The sequence below is a fragment of the Mustela lutreola genome, chromosome 6, assembly GCF_030435805.1.
Source record: "Mustela lutreola isolate mMusLut2 chromosome 6, mMusLut2.pri, whole genome shotgun sequence".
Classification (NCBI taxonomy): Eukaryota; Metazoa; Chordata; class Mammalia; order Carnivora; family Mustelidae; genus Mustela; species Mustela lutreola.
This window is the reverse complement of record NC_081295.1, coordinates 142,631,144-142,657,772: the sequence shown is the minus strand read 5'-3', so window position 1 is coordinate 142,657,772 and position 26,629 is coordinate 142,631,144. Positions and strand designations below refer to the sequence as shown.

Genomic DNA, 26,629 nt, shown 5'->3' with positions numbered 1-26,629 from the left:
TACTTCTGGGCTCTCTGTTCTGTTCCATTGGTTTATGTGTCTGTTTTTTTGTTTTTTTTTTTTAATTTTTTATTTTTTATAAACATATATTTTTATCCCCAGGGGTACAGGTCTGTGAATCACCAGGTTTACACACTTCACAGCACTCACCAAATCACATACCCTCCCCAATGTCCATAATCCCATCCCCTTCTCCCAAACCCCCTCCCCCCGGCAACCCTCAGTTTGTTTCGTGAGATTAAGAGTCACTTATGGTTTGTCTCCCTCCCAATCCCATCTTGTTTCATTTATTCTTCTTCTACCCACTTAAGCCTCCATGTTGCATCACCACTTCCTCATATCAGGGAGATCATATGATAGTTGTCTTTCTCTGCTTGACTTATTTCGCTAAGCATGATACGCTCTAGTTCCATCCATGTTGTTGCAAATGGCAAGATTTCATTTCTTTTGATGGCTGCATAGTATTCCATTGTGTATATATACCACATCTTCTTGATCCATTCATCTGTTGATGGACATCTAGGTTCTTTCCATAGTTTGGCTATTGTGGACATTGCTGCTATAAACATTTGGGTGCATGTGTCCCTTTGGATCACTACATTTGTATCTTTAGGGTAAATACCCAATAGTGCAATTGCTGGGTCATAGGGCAGTTCTATTTTCAACATTTTGAGGAACCTCCATGCTGTTTTCCAGAGTGGCTGCACCAGCTTGCATTCCCACCAACAGTGTAGGAGGGTTCCCCTTTCTCCGCATCCTCGCCAGCATCTGTCATTTCCTGATTTGTTGATTTTAGCCATTCTGACTGGTGTGAGGTGATATCTCATTGTGGTTTTGATTTGTATTTCCCTGATGCCGAGTGATATGGAGCACTTTTTCATGTGTCTGTTGGCCATCTGGATGTCTTCTTTGCAGAAATGTCTGTTCATGTCCTCTGCCCATTTCTTGATTGGATTATTTGTTCTTTGGGTGTTGAGTTTGCTAAGTTCTTTATAGATTCTGGACACTAGTCCTTTATCTGATATGTCGTTTGCAAATATCTTCTCCCATTCTGTCAGTTGTCTTTTGATTTTGTTAACTGTTTCCTTTGCTGTGCAAAAGCTTTTGATCTTGATGAAATCCCAGTAGTTCATTTTTTCCCTTGCTTCCCTTGCCTTTTGCGTTGTTCCTAGGAAGATGTTGCTGTATGTGTGTTTTTAATGCCACTACCATACTGTTTGTTTCTTACAGCTTTGAAATACAATTTGAAATCAGAGAGCACAATGCCTTCAGCTTTGTTCTTCTTTTTCTTTCTTTCTTTCTTTTTTTTTTTTTTTTTTAGATTTTATTTATTTATTTGACAGAGAGAGACACAGTAAGAGGGAAAACAAGCAAGGAGAGTAGGGGAGGGAGAAGCAGGCTTCCAGATGAGCAGGGAGCCCGATGCGGGGCTCCATTCCAGGACTCTGGGATCATGACCTGTGCCGAATGCAGATGCTTAGCTTAACTACTGAGCCACCCAGGTGCCCCTGTTCCTCTTTTCCAAGATCGCTTTGGCTTTTGTGGTCTCTTGTGTTTCCACACACATTTTAGAGTTTTTTTTTTTTTTCTCTATTTCTGCGGAAAATCCCATTGGAATCTTGGTAAGAATTTTGGAATGAATCTGTAGATTGCATTGAGTAATATGTATATTTTAGCAATAAGAATTCTTCTGATTCATGAGCTCGGTATTTCCACTTATTTGTGACTTCTCCGATTTGTTTCATTAATGTCTACAGTTAGTTTTTAGTGTGCAGGTCAAGCCTTTCGCTTTCTCAGTTAAATTTATTTCTAGGTATTTCAGTGGCTTATTTTAGAAGAATTATTTGCTATACTAATAAGAAAACGCCTATTAAAAAAATTCAGAGTCCACCACATACACACTCACATTTTTGCACAGCTCCTGGTATTTACTAAAATCACTCGGTTTTCAAATTACTACAAAGTACATAAATTTCTTTTGAGAATGGAATGGAATGAAATGGAATTTCCATAGAATACTCAACCTGCATAACTAAATGACATCAAGTCAGACGCCATTTTAAATTATTGAGTGTTATATACTTTTTATCAGGTTCATTAAAGCCCTAATACCCGGATGTAATAAATACATTGAGTCCTGGTCTCCAGATTAAATAAATATGAATACACTCCCAAGAGTCCTTAGCTAACTCTTTCTTTAAGGAAAGGCTGCCCAGCACATTCATGGACTACGTTTTTCTTTCGATTTCTGTTGCCTGAACACACAGCTTGTAGTAATGTCTAACACTTATATGACACCGGCAGGGGCCAGAAACTGTTCTAAGTTTTGGACATACGCTAATGTTTTTAACCCTCCCAGCTGTTCTTTGAACTATCTGAGAGACTGCAGTAACTTAAACAGAGCTGGGATCGGAAGTCAGGTCACCTCCAGAATCTAGATGTCTAGAATATGATGTTAGCTTTGACTGGAGTCATTTATCGCTGAAATTCCATTTACACTTAGCACACATGTCCTTGGCACCAAGCAGGGAGTCCTAAGTATATATGTCCCTGTGTGGGACCTGCGGCATCCACATAGGACAGGCAGAATAGAGCAGAGCAGGGAGGGGAGTGAATACACTCGGGGTGGAGGCCCTGAGGCAGACGTTTCCCAAAGTATGGTACAAAGGGTGCCCTGGTTACAGGGTGATTCTAAATAATCTGTAGATATTTTACATGAATCATTACGGATTTATGTTAATGTGTAATAAAGAAAGATATAAGTAACACATCAAACTGATGATTTCAAAATATTCTTGCCTAGACAAAGCAAGAGAGTATGGGGATGTTTGTTGGAAGGCAAGGCAACTTACAAAGAGATATTATGCAACCAATAGTGCACAGGTTGCAAGGAAATTCCAAAGAGTGATTAAAATGGATCAAAATGGGTGAGCACTACTGACTAGTGAGACACATATTCCCGGAGCCAGGGGACAGTGGGTGGCTCAGGTAGAAAGAGTCAATGGTGATGACAGTGAGCTTGTAGAAAGTGGGAGCCAATGAGGGAAACAAACACACATGGGACTTTTGGCCTCTGCAAGTTTAACCACAGCGCTGAAGAGTCTAGACAGTGGGCAGTACGCAGGAGCCAGGGTGTGTGAGTCCATCCCAGGAGAGGCTGGTGAAGAGACATACCTCAAGTATCAGCCAGGGGCCCTGCAGCAATGCCATCCTTCAAGGAGCCAGGATACAGAGCAGGGTGGCTGTGTAGCACAGATCGGTTCTTGTGAACTGGGCCAGCTGAGGAAGGCACCGGACATGTAGACTCTGGATCGTATTTACTGCTTAGAAAACTGATTGGTTAGGGAGTACCAAGTTTTGTGGGGAATGCATGGAAGTAGAAAACCTATAAAGGCCTAGACACCATATTGACCGCCATATTGTGATTAATATGAAATACTGATTATGAATGCTAGTTATTTATAGCTCTCTACTTGCGAGTTTATTAGTAGCTTTCAAATATGGGGAGCATAAGTTAGAGCAGCCAGAGTTTCTGACACACTTTGCTCTGCTCAGCTGATGAACTGGGAGGGGCCCAAGCCTAGAGCGAGACCCACGACAACACCAGCTGTTGAGCACAGGGGGAGAAAAAGCAAAAGAGGTGAGGCCAGGCTTGTAGCTGACACCTTTGGTTCAAGCAGAGGACCACAGGTAGACTTAACCAGTGCCAAGGGACACTCAACAGAAACACGAATTATTCACTTGCTAATGATTCATCCTTCTAGTTCACAGTCTGGAAGTGGACTTATCTGGAGAAATCTTAGAGTATTGAATCCAACCTCTGACAGTTTCAATGGAACATTTGTCAGAAAAGCAAATGGGCTGTTTTCATGATTAAACATCTTATAAAACACTATTAACTTACCTGTGAGTTGCTACATTAAGAACATCATGGCAAACAGAACTCACAACTGACAAAATGAGTTGAAAGACAGTTTCTTACCACACCCATCCTTCTTTGGGCTACAACTTCCCACTGTGATAGGCAACCGTAGCTGTACGTTAGAATCTCCGGGGCAACTGCAATAGTCCTAGCAGGCAGGATGCACCTCAGGCCAATTAAAGCAGAATGTATAGGGATGAGACCCAACCGGCATATTTTAAAGTTTCCCAGATAATTCCAAAGTGCAACCAGTGTCTATGATTTGTCAGAATAGTACTGGAAACCTTGTTAGTATATGTAGTTCTAGGAAGCTGAAAGCAATATGCTGTGTGGAGACTTAAAAGAAAGACACTATTCTCAGTGTAATTTATCTTTATTATCTTCGACTTTTCCCTGGATGCCATTGTTGGGTTCGTTTAATGAAGAACGGAAGAAGAGAAGATGCTGGCAGGAACCAAGTCATCCACTTGTTGCTATTTAAAATACAAATTAAAAATTGAATTTTATTTATTTATTTAAAGATTTTATTTATTTATTTGACACAGAGAGAGGGCTAGTGAGAGAAAGGTGGGCAGAGGGAGAGGGAGAAGCAGACTCCCTGCTGAGCAAGGAGCCCAACAATATCCCAGCCCAACAATGATCCCAGGACCCTGGTATCATGACGCAAGCTGAAGGCAGGCACTGAACCGACTGAGCCACCCAGGTGCCCCTAAAAATTGAATTTTAAAAACAATAAAATAAGATATAATACTCTGCCTACAAGTCAAAGCATGAGCTTATTCCTTCATTCATTCATTCAACAAATATTTATCAAGTTCTACTATGTATCAGTGATGTGCTACTATTAGATAAATGTGGGGAGTTACACAGAAGCCTCTGTCCTCTGGGAGCTCATAGGCTGGTATGCTACATAAACATTAAAGAGACAAGCACACAACGTAAAGGAGAAACCAGTCTCTACGCTGATGTGGAGAATAAGGAAATAGAAGCAAACTCACTGGGATAAGTGGTTAGGGGAGACCTCCCTGAAGTACTGAGTTAAGAACCAAAGAGTAAGAAATCTGTCCAGGTCAATAACTTGGGAAGAGACTGCAGATGATAAACAGCAAGTGCAAAGGTCCTGGGGCAGCAGAGCACACGTCCCAGAAGGTTTAGTGCAAATGGACAAGAGGAAACACAATATATAAAATGGGTTGGAAGGGAGAGTGGGGTCCAGATTCTTGAAGTCCAAAACAAGAAATTGACATTTTATTCCAAAAGCAATGGCGAAACATGCAAGAATCGTAAGCAGAAAAGCAACATGATCTAAGTCATGTTTTGAGAGGACAATATTGAAACTATGTAGATAATGGGCTGAAGGGGGGTTCAAAAGGGAGGGTGACAATTGCAAGTCATTCAAGCATGGCATGATGATGGTTTGTATTGGGTGGTCGGAAGTGGACAGGTTCAAAATGCAAATTGGAGGTAAAATCGATAGAAGTTACTTACAGTTTAGATGTGAGATAGGAAGGAAAAGGAAAAAAATCAGGAACAACTCTCATTTTCTAGGTTCGGCCAACCGAGTGGCTGGTGCTGTTCTCCGAATAGTAGCAGCTGAGGAAGGAACAGTTACAATCAGTCAGTGCTTGTGAGTCATCTGAGTTCTCAGATAACTCTAATCCTACAGCTCTGTGGGGAGATCTGAGCTACAGAGAAAACCCAGGAAATTGCAATTCTGAAGCTGCTTTTTAATAGCTCACCTTGTAAGATAGTCTGAAGTTGTGCTGCCCAATAGCAGCCACTGGCTTTATGTGGCAATAAATATTAATGAACTAGAATTAAAAATTCAGTTCCCAAGTCATACTGACCACATTTCCTCTGCAGCCATGTGTAGCTAGTGGCTGCTGCACAGGTAAGTGCATACTTGGGTATTTCCATCCTCACACAAATTTCTATCAGACAGTGTTGGTACAGAAGAAGAAGAAAGGGGAATCGGTATGCACCATAAGGAATTCCCAATTGGTAGTATGGGTAGGAGGATCTGACAGAGGAATGAGAATTAGTGGTCAGATAGGGAGAAAACCAGGATAGAGAAGGGGGGTCACAGAAGTCAAAGATGAGGACAGAAAAGTCTTTGGATCCGACAACATGGAAATCATTGGTGACCATGGCAAAAGCTGTTTCTGGGGTGGGGTGGGGCTCTAGGAGGTGTGTTGAAATGGGCTTTGAGCCAATGAGTTTCAAGGAGTCGGATGTAACATGTCTACCCCGTGGGTCATGTAAACTTGATTTCACAGTGTAAATGAAAGCCAGTGTGTTTTATTAAAAGCTATATTGAATGGTGCCTGGGTGGCTCAGTCAGTTAAGCATCTAACTCTTGGTTTTAGTTCAGGTCATGATCTCAGGGTTGTGGGATCAAGCCCCATGTCATGCTTCTCATTCAACTCGGAGCCTGTTTGTCCCTCTCCCTCTGCTTCTCTCCTGATTGCTCTCTGTCTCTCTCAAATAAATAAATAAAAATCTTTTTAAAAAAATAAAATTAAAATAAAATAAAAGTCTTTACATAAAATGATTTCATTTGTTGAGCTTCTACAAGGAAAAAAAATTTTATTTTAACTGTGTAGTCTACTTAATGGGAGAGAATATATTTTTATTATCTTTTAAGGTATAAATGTCATAAATAAACTTCAGAGTAAACACTTCAAAAACCAAAAAATCACCCTTTAACATCTCTATTTACAAACCACACAGAATGGACAACCAGAGTTCTTACCCCTAACTTCTTCTGCTGAGAGTCACCCTATCTGTTCATATTTCCATACCACTTGGCTAAAGCAAAAAAATATCCTCCCTATTCTACATCAGTAATGGCTTTCCATGAATCGGCCCATTAGAGCTGGATCTCCTGATCCTCTCTCAGACAGCTGAGCCACCCATACGACTTTGTGTTTTATGGTGTGTCTGACAAGTCTTTTGAAACATGAGGCATCCGGGGGCTGTGGTGTGGAGAGACGAGGTTGAAGAAGCCCATCTCTGACTGTAGCCACCTGTGACCCTCCCGACTGATGTACCAGAAGGGCCCTACTAAGTAAAAATGCCACCTGGCTGCATGTGGAGACCTCCGCATGTGGAAAATAAAACATTCTCTCTCCTCATGACTCTTCAGGGTGAGGTTTTAAAAACAGCAATTGAAAAAGCCTTGTGTCCCCTGGTGGGCCTTTTACTAGACTGTATTACTGATCCAGGTTTCCATAAGTCACCTGAATTCCTTCTCTTAACCACCCTAAGCACTATGCTTTTAAAGATCTTCTCTGGCGATTGCCAAGATGGAACACTAAAACCCCTTAGTTCAAGGACACCCAGAATTACGACACCAGAAAGGGATGTACAGAAGTCATCAGTAGAGGTCTCTGTCCTCAGGCTCAGTTGCTAGCCCTGCAGGCTTCTGAACAGAGATCCATCCATTTCTCTTTGGGTGTCACTACCCTTGTTACAAGAATATCGCACTCATCATGGAACTCTAACAGAGCCTTTAAAATAAAGGTATGACCTTAAAGTTTTGATTTTGTGATTAAAAAAATCAAGTTCATCTTAGAGGACATATCTGCAAAAATGATTGAAAAAATTTTTTGACATATTCAACAGAATATAGCCATTCACCAGATGTATGCTAAGTGCTCAGTATAGGAATTATATGAAGAAGCACAAAATGTGGTCTCTGCCTTCAAGAAATTTTCTAGTAAGCAAGAGAAATAAGACACGTCAAATAGCCTGTTACATCGTGGCCAAGGCTACATTATCGCAGGCATTTATAATATCTTAGAAATTTAAACAATAATGTCTCTAAGAATTTTCCCTTGCTAAGTTTAGACTGGACATTACTAGGCACCCACCTCAAGTTGAAGGTGAGACACTTGAGAACTTGCTTTGCAAAAAGGAGAAGAGAAAGGAGACCACTAAAGGATTCCCATGGTCAGTCTGGAGGTAGAGGAGAGCCTCTCAGCCATGCTGTTGAACTTGGTGAAGGGGATCTTAGCCTGCTGCCCAGGTACCAGGGTCTTACACAGCTTTGGAAAACAGCTCCCCTTCCACTTCCAGGTGGACAAGATGAGCCTGGAGCATTTCATGGTGGTTGAAACCAATCACGAACAACAAAACTCCATAACTATGGGTTCATGTCAAAAGAACACAAAAGTCAGTTGAAAGGGGTCCCAATGGCCAAAGCTGGAATGATTATTTTTTTAAACATAGTCCTGTATTATAATGCAAAATATTTTTACAAATCCATGAGTCCATCCTGATATAAAGATACAATTGAATAAATAAATAAACTAATTCAAATGGGGGAGAAGAGAAACATGTCCAGAATAATTCCAAATAATTTACGTAGCTACTACACACTCAAGAAGATGAGGCGTAACTCCCCATTCCTTAACTACATGTCATGCATTGTGATTTCCTTCCAAAGAATACTACACAGAAAGGGAAAAAGAGTAGCTTAACAGTGTGAAAGACTGACAAACTCTCTCTCAGCCAGGTGAACGAGGCCAACATCAAGAGCAAGAAGTCATGTTGATACCATGTGCCCTTGATGTGATGTGATGAAGATGTCACTTCACTTCTGTGCTTTTTCCTCCTCCCCAAATCAGAACTCTATCTAATCATTAGAAAAACAACAGATGAGGGACATTGTACAAAATACCTGACCAGTATCCCTCAAAAATGTCAAGGTCATCAAAATAAGGACAGTTTAAGAAGCTCACCATCTAGAAGAATCTGAAGAAAATGACAAGTAAACATAATATGGCATTCTGGATGGCATTCAGGAAAAAAAAAAAACACAGTAAGACACTGGGTAAAAGTTAAGGAAGTCTGAATAAAGTATGAACTTTAGTTAATAATAATGTATCAATTAAGTATAACAAATGTACCACACTTGTGTAAGATGTTAATAATACAGGAAACTGAGGGCGCCTGGGTGGCTCAGTCAGTTAAGTGTCTGCCTTCAGTTCAGGTCATGATCCTAGAGTTCTGGGATTGAGCCCCAGGACGGGCTGTCTGCTCAGTGGGGAGTCTACTTCTCCCTCTCTCTCTGCCCCTCCCCCCTGCTCATCATGCTCTCTCTCTTTCAAATAAATAAATAAAATCTTTAAAATAAAAATAAGGGAAACTGGGTGTTGGCATATGTGAACTCTACACTATTTCCTCAATAATTCTGTAACTCTAAGGCTGTTCTAAAAACTAAGTTCTAGGGGTGCCTGGGTGGCTCAGTGGGTTAAGCCTCTACCTTCGGCTCAGATCATGATCTCAGGGTCCTGGGATTGAGCCCCACATCAGCATCTCTGCTCAGCAGGGAGCCTGCTTCTTTCTCTCTCTCTCTCTCTGCCTGCCTCTCTACTTGTGATCTCTCTGTCAAATAAATAAATAAAATCTTTTAAAAAAATAAATAAAAACTAAGTTCTACATTAAGTATAAAATAAACACTTCCTCCTGGATCCCACCTTTGACAGCAGAATCTCATGTACAAAGGAATGATAGAGCAGAGCCTTTCACTAGAAGGGCAAAATATCCTTTGTTATGTGTCTAAGACCTTATTATTTCCCACTTCAGTGTGTATTTGAAGGCATTTTCCCATCTAGGATTTTGATCAGACTAGGGCACTGGACCAGATTTAGCAAGATGAAATTTAAAGTGGCACAGGTCTCACCCTGCTGGTTGGGAGTCCACCAAACAGAGGAATGCATGTTGGAACTGGTGGGTTATCAGCAGCCCCTGCTGAAGGAACTCTGGAGTTTAGTTGGCACAGTGAGTCAACAGTGTGAAAGGCTACTACGTGACAGCAGCTTGGGAAGCAGACAAGAGCATGGCTGGACAAGATGCCGCCATGGTTACAATGAGCCACTATTGTCCCGACCATCCTCCCTGGGTGGACACTCCTCTATCTTGTCACTTTGCGGCCCAGTAGCATGTTGGGCATGCCCCAGATAGGCCCATTCTGGGGGGGTGGCACCCCAAACAACCAAAATGTTATTCTGAGGCTGACGGCCTTTGCTATTGAAGAAGCCGGAGCAACCGTAGAGGATGTGAATAGAATCACACACTCAAGTCAAGCTAATGACATTTCTTTTTTTTTTTTTTAAAGATTTTATTTATTTATTTGACAGAGAGAAATCACAAGTAGACGGAGAAGCAGGCAGAGAGAGAGAGAGAGGAAAGCAGGCTCCCTCTGAGCAGAGAGCCCGATGCGGGGATCGATCCCAGGACCCTGAGATCATGACCTGAGCTGAAGGCAGCAGCTTAACCCACTGAGCCACCCAGGCGCCCCAAAGCTAATGACATTTCTTAAGTGATTCTTCCATGCCAGGCCCTATGCTCAATACTTTTCACATATGACCTTTTATCCTCTGTTAAAAGATGTGGCCCCTAGGCTCTGTGCTCATCATGGAATGTGCTTGAGAGTCTCTCTTCCTCTCCCTGACTCTCCTGCTTGTGCTCTCTCCTCCTGTTTCTTTCTCTCTCTGTCTCTTTCAAATAAATAAATCTTTAAAAAAAAAAAAATAGACACGACCACCACTCAATGACCTAAAACAAAAAGCTGAAATTATTGCTGAACAAGGGAGAGCGGTGCTTATCAACCGCACAGTCTCAGAGCAAGGCTGAGAGTTGCACTGCACTGGCTTGGGCAAATGTCAAGTTCAGGGACTGTGCATGTTCAGAAGAAGAGGTCTCAGGGATGGGTTGTTATTTAAGTCTGGAGACAGAGAAATTCACTAAGACAGTTGCTGGCTGGCTGACCTTCGGAAGTACAGTCATTGCTGAGGGGCCGCTGATGATGGGCTGTTTTTGAGAAGTGTGATCTCTCACTGATTTGTCTACTGGCTATTGTAGCAGGTTGTCATTGATCAATTAGGATTACCTGTTGCTAAAGCCACAGAATGACGGCTAATCTCCTTAAAGGAGGGTTATCCTTTTATTATTATTATTTTTTTATTTTAAAAAAATTTTTAAAGATTTTACTTATTTGTGAGAGAGAGAGAGAACGTGCACATGCAAGCGCACAAGCAGGCAGAGTGGCAGGCAGAGGCGGAGAGAGAAGCAGGCTCCCTGCCGAGCAAGGAGCCCAATGTGAGACTCGATCCCAGGACCCTGGAATCATGACCTGAGCCAAAGGCAGAGGCTTAACTGACTGAGCCACCCAGGCATCCCTGAAGGAGAGTTTTCTTTAAGACGGGGGCTTAAATCCAGCTCTCTCTGATGCCAAGGCTCTGTTCTTAAGCAGTGAGTTATTCATGCTAACTGACCCCAGAGCAAGGATAAGGCAGACTAGTCGTGCTCTGCCTGGGGCTCATCACACCTGGAGTGTGTCAGGTGGGGTAATCGCAACCTGGACATTTTCAGAAAATAATGAGGAGGGATGGGAAAAGGAAAATAGATTGTTGTTTGGTGTAATAGGATGCTTCAGAGAAACAGAGCCAATAGATAAATTTCTAGAAATATATAAGCAAGAGAGAGAATGTGAGAAAGAGAGAGAGAACGAGAGGGAGAGATTTTAGGAAATTGGCCAACAGGATTGCAGGGCCTGCAGATCAGAAATCCGTCAAGCAGTACCACAGGCTGGAAATTCTGGCAAAAGCCGATGTTGTGATCAGCTTGAGTCCAAATCCCACAGAGTAGCAGGCTGGAAACTCAGGCAGGGTTTCTATGCTACAATTTTGAGGCAGACTTGCATCTTTGGGCAACCTCAGTCTTTCCTCTTAAGGCCTTCACCGAACTGGTTGAGGCCCATTCACCTGGTAGAGGGTTAACGTGCTTTACTGATTTAAGTCTACTGATTTAAAGTTCATCACATCTCTAAATATCTTCACAGATACATTTAGAATAATTTTTGACCAAACAACAGGGGACCACAGCCAAGCCAAACTATTCATAAAATTAACCATCACACTTGATAAAGATGGATTCGAGGGACCTGGGATATTTACTAGAAGAAAAACTTAGGACATGATAAAGTCTAGAAAGACTTAGATGTAATGTCATGCAGAGATGGGATTAAGTACTAGAGTTTAGGGGCATGGTCTTCCACAAAGCTGCAAATAGTGAGCATAAGAAAGGACGCTGCCCACACTTGCACAGCTGTTTGGGGGGGGGGGTGCTGCTGTTCGGGCCCAGCACTTTTGTGCACTGTGAAGATTTGGGGGAACACTGGAGAGCTGCGGCTCCTTTCCCTCAAGGTACCTGGAATCTCTCCTTTTTGCTTATAGACAAACGTCCTAAATTACTTGGAAGACTTGTAGGGCAGCCTAGGAAATATGAGCTTTACAATCTGAAAAAAGTAAGACTGGGACAGAAAACAGGATGTCTTCTAGAACTTTCCACAGAACTAACCCATTGGAGGTAAAGAGGAAAAGACTGGAGAAAAATGCATCTGATTAAGCAAAAGTATTTTGTTATCATAGACCCTTTTCCGCAGGCCTTGGAATCTGTGCATCAAGCTCCGCCTCTGAACATGCGACTCAGCACATCCCTAGAGGGAGACGGGAGGGGAGACGCCAACATTTCAAATGTCGATTTTCATCACACATCCCCGGTTTTATATTCCTTTATGACTCATTCAGGACAAGAGCTCAGCTCCAACTTACAAACTGTCTACCTATAAAACACAGCTTCGAATACTTATGCTTTGAAGTTTGGATGTATTTTGACAAAATTTAATTAGCATAATGTAAGTTTGGTAAGAGTAGTCATGCTAAAAACGAAAACATATTTTATATGGAGAAGAAAAGAGGACGAACACTATGCAAAGGTAATATAAAAGGCTTTGTCTACTCATCAAATTGATAAGTTTACCATAGTAATCTGTAATTCTTACCCTGCTACTAGCTATCTGGTAGCCAGTGACATTCTTCTACACTCTGCACTGCTGGTGGAAAATACTGGAGACACATCTGTGATTTTAGCTATGCCCAGAAGACCCTGGAGTTTCAGTTCCCTGGTGAGAAAGCTGTCTTGAGTCTGTGAAATGAGCCATTTGCTGAGTCTGAAGGGAGTACTAAGAGGTGGCAGAATAAGAAATGCTATCAGGGACCTGTATCAGTTGTGCAAATGCCAGGAAAATAATTTCAAGGTGATTTCTCTGGCAATAGATTACAAATCAGAAATGGCTGCTGGCTGATAACATCATGCACTTCACCTTGAACTTCTAGGGTATTCTTTGGACTGTAGATATGGAAGCTCTCAAAAGACATAGATATGTCTATTTTAATCCAGGAAAGCATGGAAAAATCTAATTCAAACTCCTACAACTACCTCTTATTCTTTAAATTGTTTTCCAAGGGAAATTCTAAAGTAAGAAGTCAATTCTAAAATGTAAAAATAGATTAAGTGTTGAAATCTCCATTCTTTTATTGGACATTTGTAATGGTAGGTGACCCATGCTAAAGGATTCAATAGACAGCAGAGATATTTGTGAAGTAGGAATACTTTCTAAAAGTTGCATTCACAGCTTATTGGGTCCCTAAATAATTCTGGCATCGTAACGAGTTAGAGTCTACTCTCCACTCCCACTCCACCAGCTGTGGAGTGCCAAGATAGGCAGAAGCTCCTGTGAAGTGGTCTGTGTAAGCCAGAGCTCTCCAAAGAAACAGAACCAATAGGTTCCCAATGTGTATATGTGTGTATATATATGAATGTAGGTACTACACACATGCACGAGCGCACACACACACACACACACACACACACACACATTTACTTTAAGGGACTGCCTTGTGTGATGTAGGGGCCAGCAAGTCTGAAATCTGTAGAGTAGTCCAGCTGGAAACTGGACTGGAAACTGGCTGGAAACTCAAAAAAGATTTTATTCTATCTCAGTAGTCTTGAGGTAGAACTCCTTCTTGTCAGAGAAACTTGTTTTTGCTCTGAAGGCATTTAACTAATTAGACGAGACCCACTCCACTTTTGGAGGGTAATCTCCTTCAAGGTTAACTGATTGTGAATGTTAATCACATCTACAAATTATCTTCACAGCATATCCCGGTTAGTGTTTGACTAAACAACTGGGCATCAGAGTCTAGTCTAGCCCAGTGGACACATACATATGAACCATCACAGGGTCGTGGGCTGAGGGCTTTCCAGTATCCACTCTTGTTGTACCAACCTCCTGGAACACCCCTCCCTGAGACGCTCCCATGGCTGTTTGGCCCTTAACCAACATCCACCCTTATTGTACCAAGTTCCTGGAATGCCCTTCCCTGAGACACTCACATGGCTGGTTCTTCTGGCCATTTCGGTCTCAGTTCAAATGTTGTCTTCACAGGTGCTGCCGTGACCATCTGTTCTTATCCAGTTCCATTTCCACCTCTCTTCTTTCTATCCCCACGCACCATTTCATTTTCTTCATGGACATTTTATTTTCTTAGTGGAGTTTTTTTTTTTCTTACTGTTTCTCTGTCCCACCAGAATGTATGGTTTATCATAGCAGGTCCATGACTATCTCGTTTGTCATTTGCTCTTGTCCACAACAGTCCTGGCATAGAGCAGGTAGTCAGTCAATATCTGTACAGTTAATCAATAGAGCCAGTGAGGCACATAACCCATCCTATGGTTAAATAGCTAATTTATAAGAAACTTAACAAAAATGTTGTTACTTACGCTAACCTGAAATCACCTCTATATGAAAAGCCATCCATTTGTCCTGGATTTATCTTTCAGACCTCCCCAAATAATTCTTTTTCTCATTCTGCATCTTTAAGCATTTGAATACAGTATTTTTGGCTCCTACTAGTTGTTTCCTATCCAGGCTAAATGCCTTCAGTTCTTCCTATAGTATGGTTTCCAGAGTCTCCCCGAATTTGTTTGTATCCAAATGAAAGATTGCTTCCTTAAGGCAAGACTGCCAGAGTGGGACGTGTTATTGTGGGCATGTTGTGAAAGATTGCTTCTTTAAGGCAAGACTGCCAGAGTGGGACATGTTATCCTGGGCATGTTGTGAGCAGCACAAGTAGCGAGACTGCCACTTCCAAGTCCTGCACATTATAACTCTATTAATTTGACCTAATGGATCATTAGCACGTCTTAGAAGTCGTATCACACTCCTATACACAGAAACACGCCCCTTGATGGTGACTAGAAATTTACACAATACTTGTCTATGCTCAGCACAGTACATTTTGGGATTTTAAAATACATGTACCTGTCTCAAGAAGTTGAGAATCCAAGAAGAAAAAAAACTGTGACACATATTCAGAATTTTCCAGGCTGGAGGAAAGTTTCAAGGACATCCAGTCTCATCCTCTCTGTTGATGGAAAATGCAGTGGGGCCCCAGCTTAGCCAGTGATGAAATGATAATGAACAAGACGGAAGAGAATGTGAGTGATCGATCATGTGCTGCGGACTAGAAGAGCAGTAAAACAAATTCAGAGGACTAAGAAAATCAGGGGCACTTTGAGTTGCTGGTAAGAACCTCATAGAAGAAGGAAGCCTGGGCCTTGGGGTGTGGAGAGAATTTGACCAATGGAACAGAGAAAATTTTGGGGAAAAGTGAGCCCCTAAGAGGCCACCAAATGGGATAGAGCATGGCATGTTCTTGAGACAAACTCATAAGAACAGATGGCATTTATATAAAATCCCAATATGTTATATAATGTGTAATTAATTAAATTATAAAAATAGACTTTGTAATGCAAAATTAGAGTTTTACAGAAAGCCTACAGACGACAGAGAGCCCAGATCTTAGCAGACATCAGATAATGTGAACTAAGTTCTATGGGACTTCTAATATAAGTATCAAGAAGATGCTGTGAATAGTAATAACTAACTACACATCAAATCTATGTATATCACTGTGTTATTTATATGATATTTTTCTTCTAAAGCCCTGAGAGTACTAGAGCCTAGAAATAGACCAGTGAACACAATAGAAAAATAACTGTGTTTAGAGAAGAAGAAACTGATTCACAGAAAAGAATTTGGGTTCTCTAAGTTTCTTCTGACTTTATTCTCTACATTTGTCATAGCACAATCTGAAAAAAGAAATAGAGATGGGGCGCCTGGGTGGCTCAGCGGGTTAAGCCTCTGCCTTTGGCTCAGGTCCTGATCCCAGGGTCCTGGGATTGAGCCCCGCATCGGGCTCTCTGCTCAGCAGGGAGCCTGCTTCCCCCTCTCTCTCCACCTGCCTCTCTGCCTACTTGTGATCTCTGTCTGTCAAATAAATAAATAAAATCTTTTTAAAAAAAAAAAAAAGGAAATAGAGAAAGAGAGAGGAGAGGAGAGGAGGAAGGGAAGAAGGGAGGGACAGAGAGAGGGATTGCAGAGGAAGGAAGGAAGGATTAAAATCTTGTATTTCTAGAGGTGGTGGTTGCATAACATTGTGAATGTATTAAATGTCACTGAATTGTTACTTTAAAATGGCTAATTTATATTACGTAAATATCAGCTCAATTTTTAAAAAAACCTGTGTTACAAGTTCAGAGGAGGTATTACAATAATATGTAAATAAAGACACCTAAAAATCTTTCTCTTATTGGTTTATAAAAACAACACCTACATTTACTGATTGAATTCAGATGATTAAGTAGTACACTGGTCTCGAATTCGGCGTGGAGCAGTATAGTGCTATGGAATTACCTCTGAACCCAGAATTAAAAAAAAAAAACCAAAACTGTATATAATTATGGTCTTTGAAATTGGCTATGTGCCTTAGACTGAGTCACGTGATCACCTTGAATGTACTTTCTGCATTAGTACGATGGAGATAGAGTTGTTGTAAGGATCAGCTATGGAAATGCTATACATATTCATTCAACAAATATGTTTGGAGATCCTACAGTGCTAGACATTGCCTTGACCCTGGAGATAGAGCAGAGGACAACGAGCTCAAATTCTTGCCCTCACTGAGGTTACATTCCCATCATGAAGACTGATGATGCAGGAGAACTTAATATGAAAATATACAATATGGCGTGCCTGGGTGGCTCAGTGGCTTAAAACCTCTGCCTTCGGCTCAGGTCATGATCCCAGGATCCTGGGATCAAGCCCCACATCGGGCTCTCTGCTCCGTGGGGAGCCTGCTTCCTCCTCTCTCTCTCTGCCTGCCTCTCTGGCTACTTGTGATCTCTGTCAAATAAATAAATAAAATATTTAAAAGAAAATATACAGTATGGCCTAGAGTGATAACTGCTAAGCAAGGAAACAGAGCAGAAAGGAGATAGGAAATCATGTGTTGGTAGGATATATGCACATTTAGATGGAGAGGCCACAAAGAATGAGCCCTTTGGGTTAAAATCCGAAGAAAATGCAAAAGCTGGTCATGTAGTTAAAGGGGGTAGGAGCATTCCAGTAGAGGGACTAGCCAGTGCTCCGCATGTTTGGAACAGAATGTTTGCTGTACCTGGATTAATAAGGGGAGGGTAGTACAGATAAGGTTGGGCCTTGTAGGTCTTAATAAGAACTGTGACATAGGGGCGCCTGGGTGGCTCAGTGGGTTAAGCCGCTGCCTTCGGCTCAGGTCATGATCTCAGGGTCCTGGGATCGAGTCCCGCATCGGGCTCTCTGCTCAGCAGGGAGCCTGCTTCCTTCTCTCTCTCTCTCTGCCTGCCTCTCAGTGTACTTGTAATTTCTCTCTGTCAAATAAATAAATAAAATCTTAAAAAAAAAAAAAAAAGAACTGTGACATAGGATTGACAGAAGAAAACACTGGAGGCTTTTGAGCAGAGGGTCCTCATCTAATCCATGTTTTAGCAGAATTGCTCTGGCCGTTGTGTTGGGAATAGACTGAAGATGGGTAAGGGTAGATGCAAGGCAAGTGGTTGGAGGGTGATTGCCATGATATGGGTGAGAGATGATGGCGGTTTGGACCAGGGTTGTGGGCAGCGGGCGTGGTGAGACATGGTCAGGTTCAGGGCAAATCACAAAGGTAAAGCCTATGGATTCTGCTGTGAAGGGGAGGAGACAGAAGATTCGAGGATGACACACCAACTATTTAATTTGACAACTGAAATCATGGTGTTGCCATTAGCTGAGACGGAAAAGGCTGATGGAGGAGCACTTTGGGCAAATGTCAAAGGAGAGAATATCAGGAGCTCAGTTTTGAACATGTTAAGTTCCAGCTTTTAGGTTTCTAAGTGAAGCATTAAATGGGCAGTTGGGTATATGAGCCTAGAGTTAAGGTTGGAGGCACGGGCTGGGGAGACAAATTTGGGAATCGCTGGCATATACTAATACTTGGCATTCATAGATTGTAAAATGCTATTCCAATATATGGCATTGTTACCTAGCCATTATTCATGAATATAACATAATAGCAATGCCCCACTACTCCTCTGGATCACCAAAGATACTTTTTAAAAGTTTTTTTTTTTTTTTTTTTTTAAGAGAACACTTTTTTTTTTTCCTTCCTGGAAAATAGGGCATATGCAAGTGTTAAGTTTTTCTTGCTCTATTTCTCAACTACTTTATTGCTGATCTTAATTAAATATCAAGAGGTTCGGAGATTCACAATTAGCTTTAGGTTTGTAAGTTGGAAGTTCTGAGTTCCAAGTTGCAAGCTTGGAAGTTCTGAGATGGCCCCATAATGCCAACCTCTCCAAAAATCCTTATCTTCCTAGGGACTGAAAAGCTCAAATGTGAAATGCACAGTCTTAAAGAAGCATGAAGCTGCTCGATGAGCCACTGTCTTGATAGTAATCACATACCGAAGGATATGCCACCAGTCTTTGATAAGAAATATGCTGGTAGTTAAAAATGTACACAACTTTCGAATATTCTAGCCCATGAAAAAAATGGAAAGAAACCTATACTAAGATTTAACCATTGAAAAGAGGATGACTTAAGGATAAAACAAAAATGCAAAACACAAGAATGAGAGTCTATGGGGGAATTCTAAGAATAATGATTCTATAAAATCACGGAAATCTTGATTTCAGTTGAGAATCAGGATATATATTTTGCCATTTTGCTATTAGATATCTACAAATCAAATCATAAAAATACAAATAGACATTTGGGGATCAGAAAATACAATATTGTTCTGAAATTTTTGAAGTAGCAATACTTAAATGCAAATTCTTGAATCTTTTGTTCTGGACACAGTGGGGTGGCTTGTGTTGGACTCACTCTTAGGTAACAGTTCTAAACTCTGGGAAAATAGGAAGTTTAATTATTTGAAGGTCCTGGAAAGTCACCAACTTTAGGCAGGTATCAGAGGGCATTGGACCCTTAAGAGAAAGGAACCATGCTGCCCTGTAGTTCATGTTAATACAGCTCCTCTCCTGGGAGCACCTTCTAGTCTCCAAGACCAGGAGCAGCTAGAACTAGAAGGTAACACTGCAGTGTTTTTGGCTTGTTAGGGGATGGATTGTGAGGCTGGCAAAGCAGCTGGAAACTGAGGGCAGAGTCTTGGAAAATCAGGAGCCACAGAGAGTATGCCCCAAATCTGTACAAACTAACATTAAATTCTCACCTGAACCCTGAACTGTGCTTGCCTAGACAAGACAGCAAGCGGATCCACAAAAAGCAGTAGCTGGAAACTTGTAAAGGCTGAGCAGTAAATTCTCTGCCGTCCACTGAACGGAAGACAAAATTTGGAGATTGCATCTGACCAAGTTGGAAGGGTCTGGTAAACACTTGGCTTTCCACCAAAACCCTACAAGGGCCACAAGGAATAAAGGTTATATCCTAGTTCTAAAGCATTTCCCCTAAAACTAATGGCAAAACTAAAACAAACCTGTCTTTGGCTTCAAGCATAAATTAAATCCCCATTTACAAAGTGAACATGAAAACGAAGCAATGGTTGATAGAATTCAAGTTGCCCCAAAGTTAAAAGTCTGGAACTGTGTTTGTCAAGGTGGGGGAGGGGGAGCTGTTGAACTGTTTGCATTCTTCGTTTCTAATAAAAACAACAGCAACATCCTTTCAAAGCTGCCATTTCTCATAAGTTATTGTGGGCCAACTTTGCTTTATTGTATAATCATGGTTGGCTAGCAGAAACAGTTTAGTCTTAGTTCAGCAGCAAATATTTCCAGTTTTCAAAATCTAAGCATATTTCAGCGGGCTCTAAGATGATTCACTAAGAAGCCAGACAACATAAAGAATCCTTAGAATTGGTATTTTTTTTTTTTTTTTTAGAATTGGTATTTTGACATAACCAAATCCCCACTGAAATAGGCAATGTGACCGGGAAAACATTTCATTCTGAAACTATTTTTAATTTATTTCTCAAATTACTTTTTTCTTTATATATTCCATATATAAAATATGTGTATTTTATGTATATGTATTAATATTATGTATATGTATTTTATGTACATATATATTTTAAAATACATGTTATTTTATATGTATATATAAAATATGTGTATAATACATAAAATATATGTAGAGAGAGGGAGAGAGATTACATATATACTATATTATGTGTATTATATTATGTATATTATATTATGCATTATATTACTTTATTATATATACCAGTATGTATACAATATTAATATACTAATATTTAACACATATAAGAAGCCTAACAGTCCATGGGCTATCTGGTTCTCAGCATCCTGAGGTACCACTTTCAAATCTTCAAAGTTTATCTTCCGGTGTTACCATATTTCTAAAGCATGGGTTTAGGGGTGCCTGGGTGGCTCAGTGCGTTAAGCCTCTGCCTTCAGCCCAGGTCAGGATCTCAGGTTTCTGGGATCAAGTCCCACATCTGGCTCTCTGCTCAGTGGGGAATGTGCTTCTCCCTCTGCTGCTCCCCCTGCTGTAATCTCTTGCGCTCACTGTCAAAATCTTTTTCAAAAATAAATCAGTATATAAATTACCAAGTGGATTGAGCTAAGTCTAACTTTTGATTTAGAACTAAAAAACCCTTTCTATTAAAAAGCTCTAAGTCTTAGAACTTAAATAAACACATATCAAATTAAAATTTCTGCAGGAAGCTGGTTAAAAACTACCAAAGACTTGTGTGCTATTTTTAAACTGTGAAGCTTAAATTTACCTCCTGTGCCTAAAAAAGCTGCATTGATTTCTTGAGGGTTTTTTTTTTTTTGACATGATTTGCCCCAAATGTGACCCAAATCAAGAAGTATGCATCTTAAGAAATCAAAAAAGCTGGGAATGAAATTTGGAATTTCGATAGTTGCTTGTCTTGATGATGTCCCACTAGTACTTTAAAGATTTTATTTCAGAGGTTTTAAACTTTATTTGGGGCAAGACCTTGATGATCTATCATCTTACAGTAAAATCTTCTAAGTCAGTGAATAAAACATACAAACAAAGTTGCTGGACCTAGAAACATATTGATAAAGATCTGGTCCACGAATCAGCTTGACAGAAGCAAACATACTTGAAATGATATAATTTATGACTTCCTCCAAAGCAGGACAGGCTCTAGACTTATTTGCGACAGAGATGAAGTGAACTGAAGAGTTTGTTTAAACATAATGCTGTGCAGTGACTGCTTCTTGACAGACCGGCCAGATCTCAAGTTCCCGAACCTGCCCTTTAGCCCTTCAAGCCAGTTCCGGTCACCCACAGGGATGTTTTGCGTCTGAAGCTCCAATCCAGTGTTTGTGTTTAATGTCTTTTGATCTCCTAGATATGGACCCTCCCTTCAAACCTCTGGGACCTCCCTGAGGAAGGTGCAAAGGGTCCCAGCACGGGGACCACGTTTAACCACCATTAACACCGAGGGACACTGATATCCTTCCTTGGCAAAAAGCTACAAGTGGTCAATGTTGGTAAAAACCAACACACCTGAAAGAAAACAACCCAAACCAAAACAGCAACAACAAAACCAAAAAACACAACTCACTCACACATATTCTTGCTTTTGTGGAAAATACTTACATAGAGCAGTTTTCTTCGTTTAGAGTGGAAACTGTTTCAGGAACTGGTTTCTTCACTGATACCAGCTTTTATTCTATAATAAAACTTTTGTTTTAAAAATAAAGTGGAAAGGGATGCCTGTGTGGATAAGTGACTGCCTTTGGCTCAGGTCATGACCCTGGAATCCCAGGACTGAGCCCCACATCAGGCTCCCTGCTCAGAGGGGAGTCTGCTTGTCCCTCTGTCCCTCCCTCTCATACTCTCTCTCCCTCACTCGCTCGAATAAATAAGATCTTTAAAAACAACAACAAAGATTTATTTATTTAATTTTAGAGAGAGCAAGAGCACAAGCAGAGGGGGGGCAGAGGGAGGGAGAGAGAGAGAATCTCAAGCAGATTCCCCATTACATGTAGAGCCGTTAGGCAGGGCTTGATCTCATGACCTCGAGATCATGACCTGAGCTGAAATCAAGAGTTGGACAGAGCCACCCAGGTGCCTCTTGAAGGGGAATTTTCATGTCCTCTTCCAGCTTTCATTTTTAGTATGGACAGGTCTGCCCTCAGTCTAATTGCTCTTCTCTTATAGATCATTTCTCTTTACTCCCTGGCTGCTTTTAAGTTTGCTTTGTCTTTGGCATTCTGCAGTTTTGCTACTTTGTGTCTCAATGTGATTGCCTTTTAACTTGCCCTGCTTGGCATTCATTGTCTCTTCTTTATCTGTGGATTTTTATCTTGAATCCATCCTAGAAAGTACTCAACCCTGATTTTGCAAAAACTGCCTCTCCTTCAATCTCTTTATTCTCAATCTACTTAGATATATATTAGACTTTCTTGTCTTTTCCATCATATCTCTTAGTCTGTCATGACCATCTCCTACCTCATGTCTTTGTGCTACATTCTAAGTGATTTTTGCAGATTTCACGCCAGTTTCCCAATTCTTTCTTTAGTTCTGATACACTGTTGAACTTACTTGCTTCTTCAAAAAATGTACATTAGTGATTATTATGTTCACTTTCAGCAGTTTTTTCTAATATTCCTCATCAATCTTTGTTCATTTTTGTGATTTTGTATCCTTTCCTGTATACTTTCCATACATAATTATTTTATATTCAAACTGATATTGCCAATTTCTGAAACCCTCAAAGGTCTAAACATATTGCTTTTTCTGCTAATTCTCATTTGAGGGGGTTCATTTTTCATGTGGTTATGAGCTGATATTTTGTGAAAAACCTGGGTATCTAAATTAAAGATGCTTTCTCCAGAGATGATTTGTATTCTTCTAGGATTTGGATGGCACTACTGCCCTGAGACCATTCTGGTCCCTACCCAGTATGTCTGGTTAATTTTCTAGCCTTTGGTTCAGCCCATGGTCACTGGTCCAGGGCTTTGTCTTCTTATTGCTGTGCTGAAGGTAGATTTGCCTTTGGGCCCGTTTTGCCTTTCACATATGTTTATTGTTCTTATTTGTGTATCAGGAGTTGGGGGTGTTTGGAGATCTGTTCTTCCTAATGAAACAACGAGTTTAAAAACCTTGCCTTAAGCATGATGGAGTTGTTTCAAATCTAAAGGGCTCTTCAAAGGATCTAGTCTACCATTATATCCTCTTCTTGATTTCCTCTATGCTTGTTTTTTTTTTTTTAACCTACCTGTTTTCATTCTGAAACATCTTTTTTTTTTTTTTTTTTTTTTTCAGGACCATCCTACTACTTCTCTGAATTTTCTTTTCCAGTCCTTCTTTCTCCCACATCTCCATTTTCCTTTTCCACCCTTTAAAGTATTTAAAGAGTTTTCCAGAATCCCAGTTTTCCCTTCTTCTTAGTTTATCTCACCCACACCCTTGGACTTTAGCTATAGTTCCAGTGTTTCCAGCCCTTCCAACCCTAAATTATAAATCTGTTTCAAATTACCCTCTCTTAACCTCCATTTGGATTTTCCTCAAATTCAAAATTTTCGCAAGTTCCCTTATGATCTCTCCCATACAGCACCTACACATCTGCTTCTCTTCCAATATTTCCCAACTCAGTTTTGGAGACCACTGTCCACCACTCACCTAAGCTGGATGGGCCTGTCAAAAACAAACAAACAAACAAACAAAACCCCTAAATATCCCTTAAATTCTGTCCCTTTCTCTTCTGTTTCCATCATCCCTGCTGCAGTCAGAACCTCATCATTTCTTCCTGATCAATTGCCACCACCTGCCTTTCCTTCTCTTGCCTCCAGACTCGCTGCTGAAATTTGCCCTGCCCACTGTTGCTTTTGTGATCTTCTGAAATACAGATATGAACACGTCACTCCTCTGTGGAAAATCTCCATCAGTTCCCCCATCAATGCATGGTAAGTCCTAGACTTCATAATTAGGCATATAAGACCTCCATGATGTAAACTTTAAAAGCTTTTTACTTTTCTGCCTATTTTTCTTTATACTGCAAGAGGGCCATGAGCATAACTGTCTCGTTTGCTTTGGCATTATTCTGGTGCCAAGCCCAGGGTGGATACCTCATAGATGATTACTAAACGGATACATCATTGCCTCATCTCTCATGCTTCTGATTCATGGACCCTCTCGCTAGGCAATCTGGACATTTTTTTTTTTTTGCAGTAACACAAGTTTCTTCCTCCTCTCACAACTCTAGACTAGTTACTATTTACTCATTTATTTACACAAAGACATTAGTTTATCTTGGAATTACCAACTAACTGGTACTTAGTAGGTTCTCTGAATGAATAAATGAAAACAAACTTAGAAGTGTGGCCTAGGAGGTAACACATACCTGAATAGTTGACTGACACAAGGGACTGCAAACCGAGAGCAAATTTCCCCCAGGTGGTATATGCATAAGCAAATTAAGTACGGGTCAACATGTGTATCTTTCTTCTGCCCTTTCCAAGTCTGCAAACCAGATTTAACGAATCAAATTCTTTTGTAGAACGAATCCAAGCAAAACCAAAACAGAATAAAGGGCAAACAAACCAACTTCCAACAAAAAAATCTGTAAAGGTAACCAAGACTTTTCCCAAGCCCCAAATACAAAGAACGCCAGCTCTCTAGGCGCCCGGGTGTCAACGGAAGCCCTGCCCTGAGGGAGGCGGGGCTTGCGAAACGGGGCGGGATATGTCCGGGTTGACCACGCCCGCAGTGGGCGGGGTGTAAGCCGGCAGGAAGCGCGGAAGCCTGCGCACGCCCCCGCCGTTTCCTAGGAGACGAAACACACAAGACGCCGGAGCTTCACAAGGGAGCGAAAGAGGTAAGCGGCGGGTGCTGGGCAGGTAATCCCTTGCCGGCTGCGGGGCTGCCACCCTCCGTCCGATCCAGCCCGAGCCTGTCCAGAGAGGCCCGCCCGGCATGTCCCCTCGGTGCCGCGTCCTACCAGGGCCAACCTCCGCCGAGAGAAGGGCTCTGGACACTGGTAGGGGGAGGGACTGGGGGGAGAAGGACCGGGGCGGGGGGCGAGGGCGAAGCGTGGGGAGGGGTCCTTCTGCGCCCACCTCGTTCTTGCTCTCCGACGTCTCCTGGGCCACTTTTCCGTGTTTCTTGATCGTAGGGTAGATTCCGGGCGGGAGGAAGACGGCGGGCATCCCTCAGTGTGAGGACCCCCGCCCCGGACCCTCTCCGTTTTGATCCCCCTACGCCCCTCGCCCTTTCCCCTCCACCCTCACGTCCACCGCTCGCTCTACTGCCGGGAGTTGGGAGTGACAGGAGTGAGGGAGAAACTACTTTAGGAGTGAAGAGTCAGAAGCGGGATCGCGTCCCGGGCAGGTAGCGGAATTGAGTTCAGAACTACTGCAAAATAAAAAAGGAAGGAAAAGATAGAAAACTGGGTCTAAATTCTGCCCTCATTCGTGCATCCCAAATGACTCCCAAGGGAATCCCGGCGCAGGATGGCCTTGAGGGGCTCCCAGCAGTAACCCCGCCAATACGGCTGCCGGCTGCCGGCTGCCGGGGTGCCAGGGGATCACCCGCAGGGCCCGGGGACGACCCGTTCCGGTACATCGGCAGGACCCCGGCCCCAGGAGTCTTTTAAAGGGCCTTAGTTTGCGGAAAAAGGATGAGACAGCCGGCGTGATGAGAACTTTCTTACCGCAGATAAGATATTTTAATTTAGGGACAGAGTCTGGAGGGGGCAGGGAAGTGGGGAGCAATAAAACTGATTTTAGGGGCTTGTAATTTCAGTTCTTAAGGAGATTAATTATATTTAGATAATAATTTTAAAAGAGCACACATCTGTCCTAATGATAACGAAATTCTTTGAACCAAAGTAACAATTTACTCTCCAGCCTTCGGACTTAATTTTACGTCCACCATGCCCCAATTCACCGCAGCGTCTGGGGAAGGGAGACCCCCCACACCAACCCCCCACCCCCCAAGGCGGCCCCTTAACTGCCTGTGCAAAGCTGGCCGTGCACAAAGTTGTTTCATCTCTTCGTTGGGGTGGTTTTTAATTTTGTTTCGTTTCAGAATAATGTGTGAATGTTAGCACGAAGCACAATGCCGGTATTCTTTTAAACACGCAATCTTTGTTGTTCCACTCTAAAAGCTCTCCTTTCAATTTCTGTAAAACATGCGTCTTGGTGACTTTGAGATCTTTATTTGTTTTGCTCTTAAACAACTTAGTGATTTTTAAAACGTTATTATTTTTTAAAAACGTTAATGCCAGCGTTGGAGTGATATCGTTCCAGTAGGATCTGCAAAGAGGAGCTGAAGAGTTCCAAAGGTAATCTGTTCAGTGATTGGCAGAGGCAAGTTTTACCCTCCATTTGTCCTCTGTGTTAATCTTCTTTAATCCTGTCTAAATCCCTTTTAGCTGGCAGAAGCCCTTGAGAATACAGTTTAAGTTTACTGTAATTGCGCATTTAAATACATGGTACTCGTGCACTTAGATAAAAACAAGAAAACTATAATGGGAGAGAAAT

The 26,629-nt window shown here is 41.6% G+C and overlaps 1 protein-coding gene and 1 long non-coding RNA gene across 7 annotated transcripts in view; one reads left to right on the top strand and one right to left on the bottom strand.

The window, feature by feature from the left end:
* Positions 1-4,293: 4,293 nt before the first annotated feature.
* LOC131833249 (uncharacterized) lies at positions 4,294-15,216 on the bottom strand. The gene is made up of 4 exons (XR_009354372.1): positions 15,093-15,216; positions 14,165-14,426; positions 5,411-5,515; positions 4,294-4,395 (listed from the first exon to the last, which is right to left on the bottom strand). It is a non-coding gene; the product is annotated as an uncharacterized LOC131833249 (long non-coding RNA).
* A 9,642-nt stretch (positions 15,217-24,858) lies between these two features.
* The window catches only part of MAK (male germ cell associated kinase), a 57,241-nt gene continuing 55,470 nt past the window's right edge, over positions 24,859-26,629 (top strand). For 4 of the 6 annotated variants that reach the window (XM_059179241.1, XM_059179246.1, XM_059179244.1 and 1 more), the window contains exon 1: positions 24,976-25,125. The gene's annotated coding sequence lies outside the window, so the exon portion shown is untranslated. The other 2 variants (XM_059179242.1, XM_059179243.1) reach the window with 2 other exon arrangements.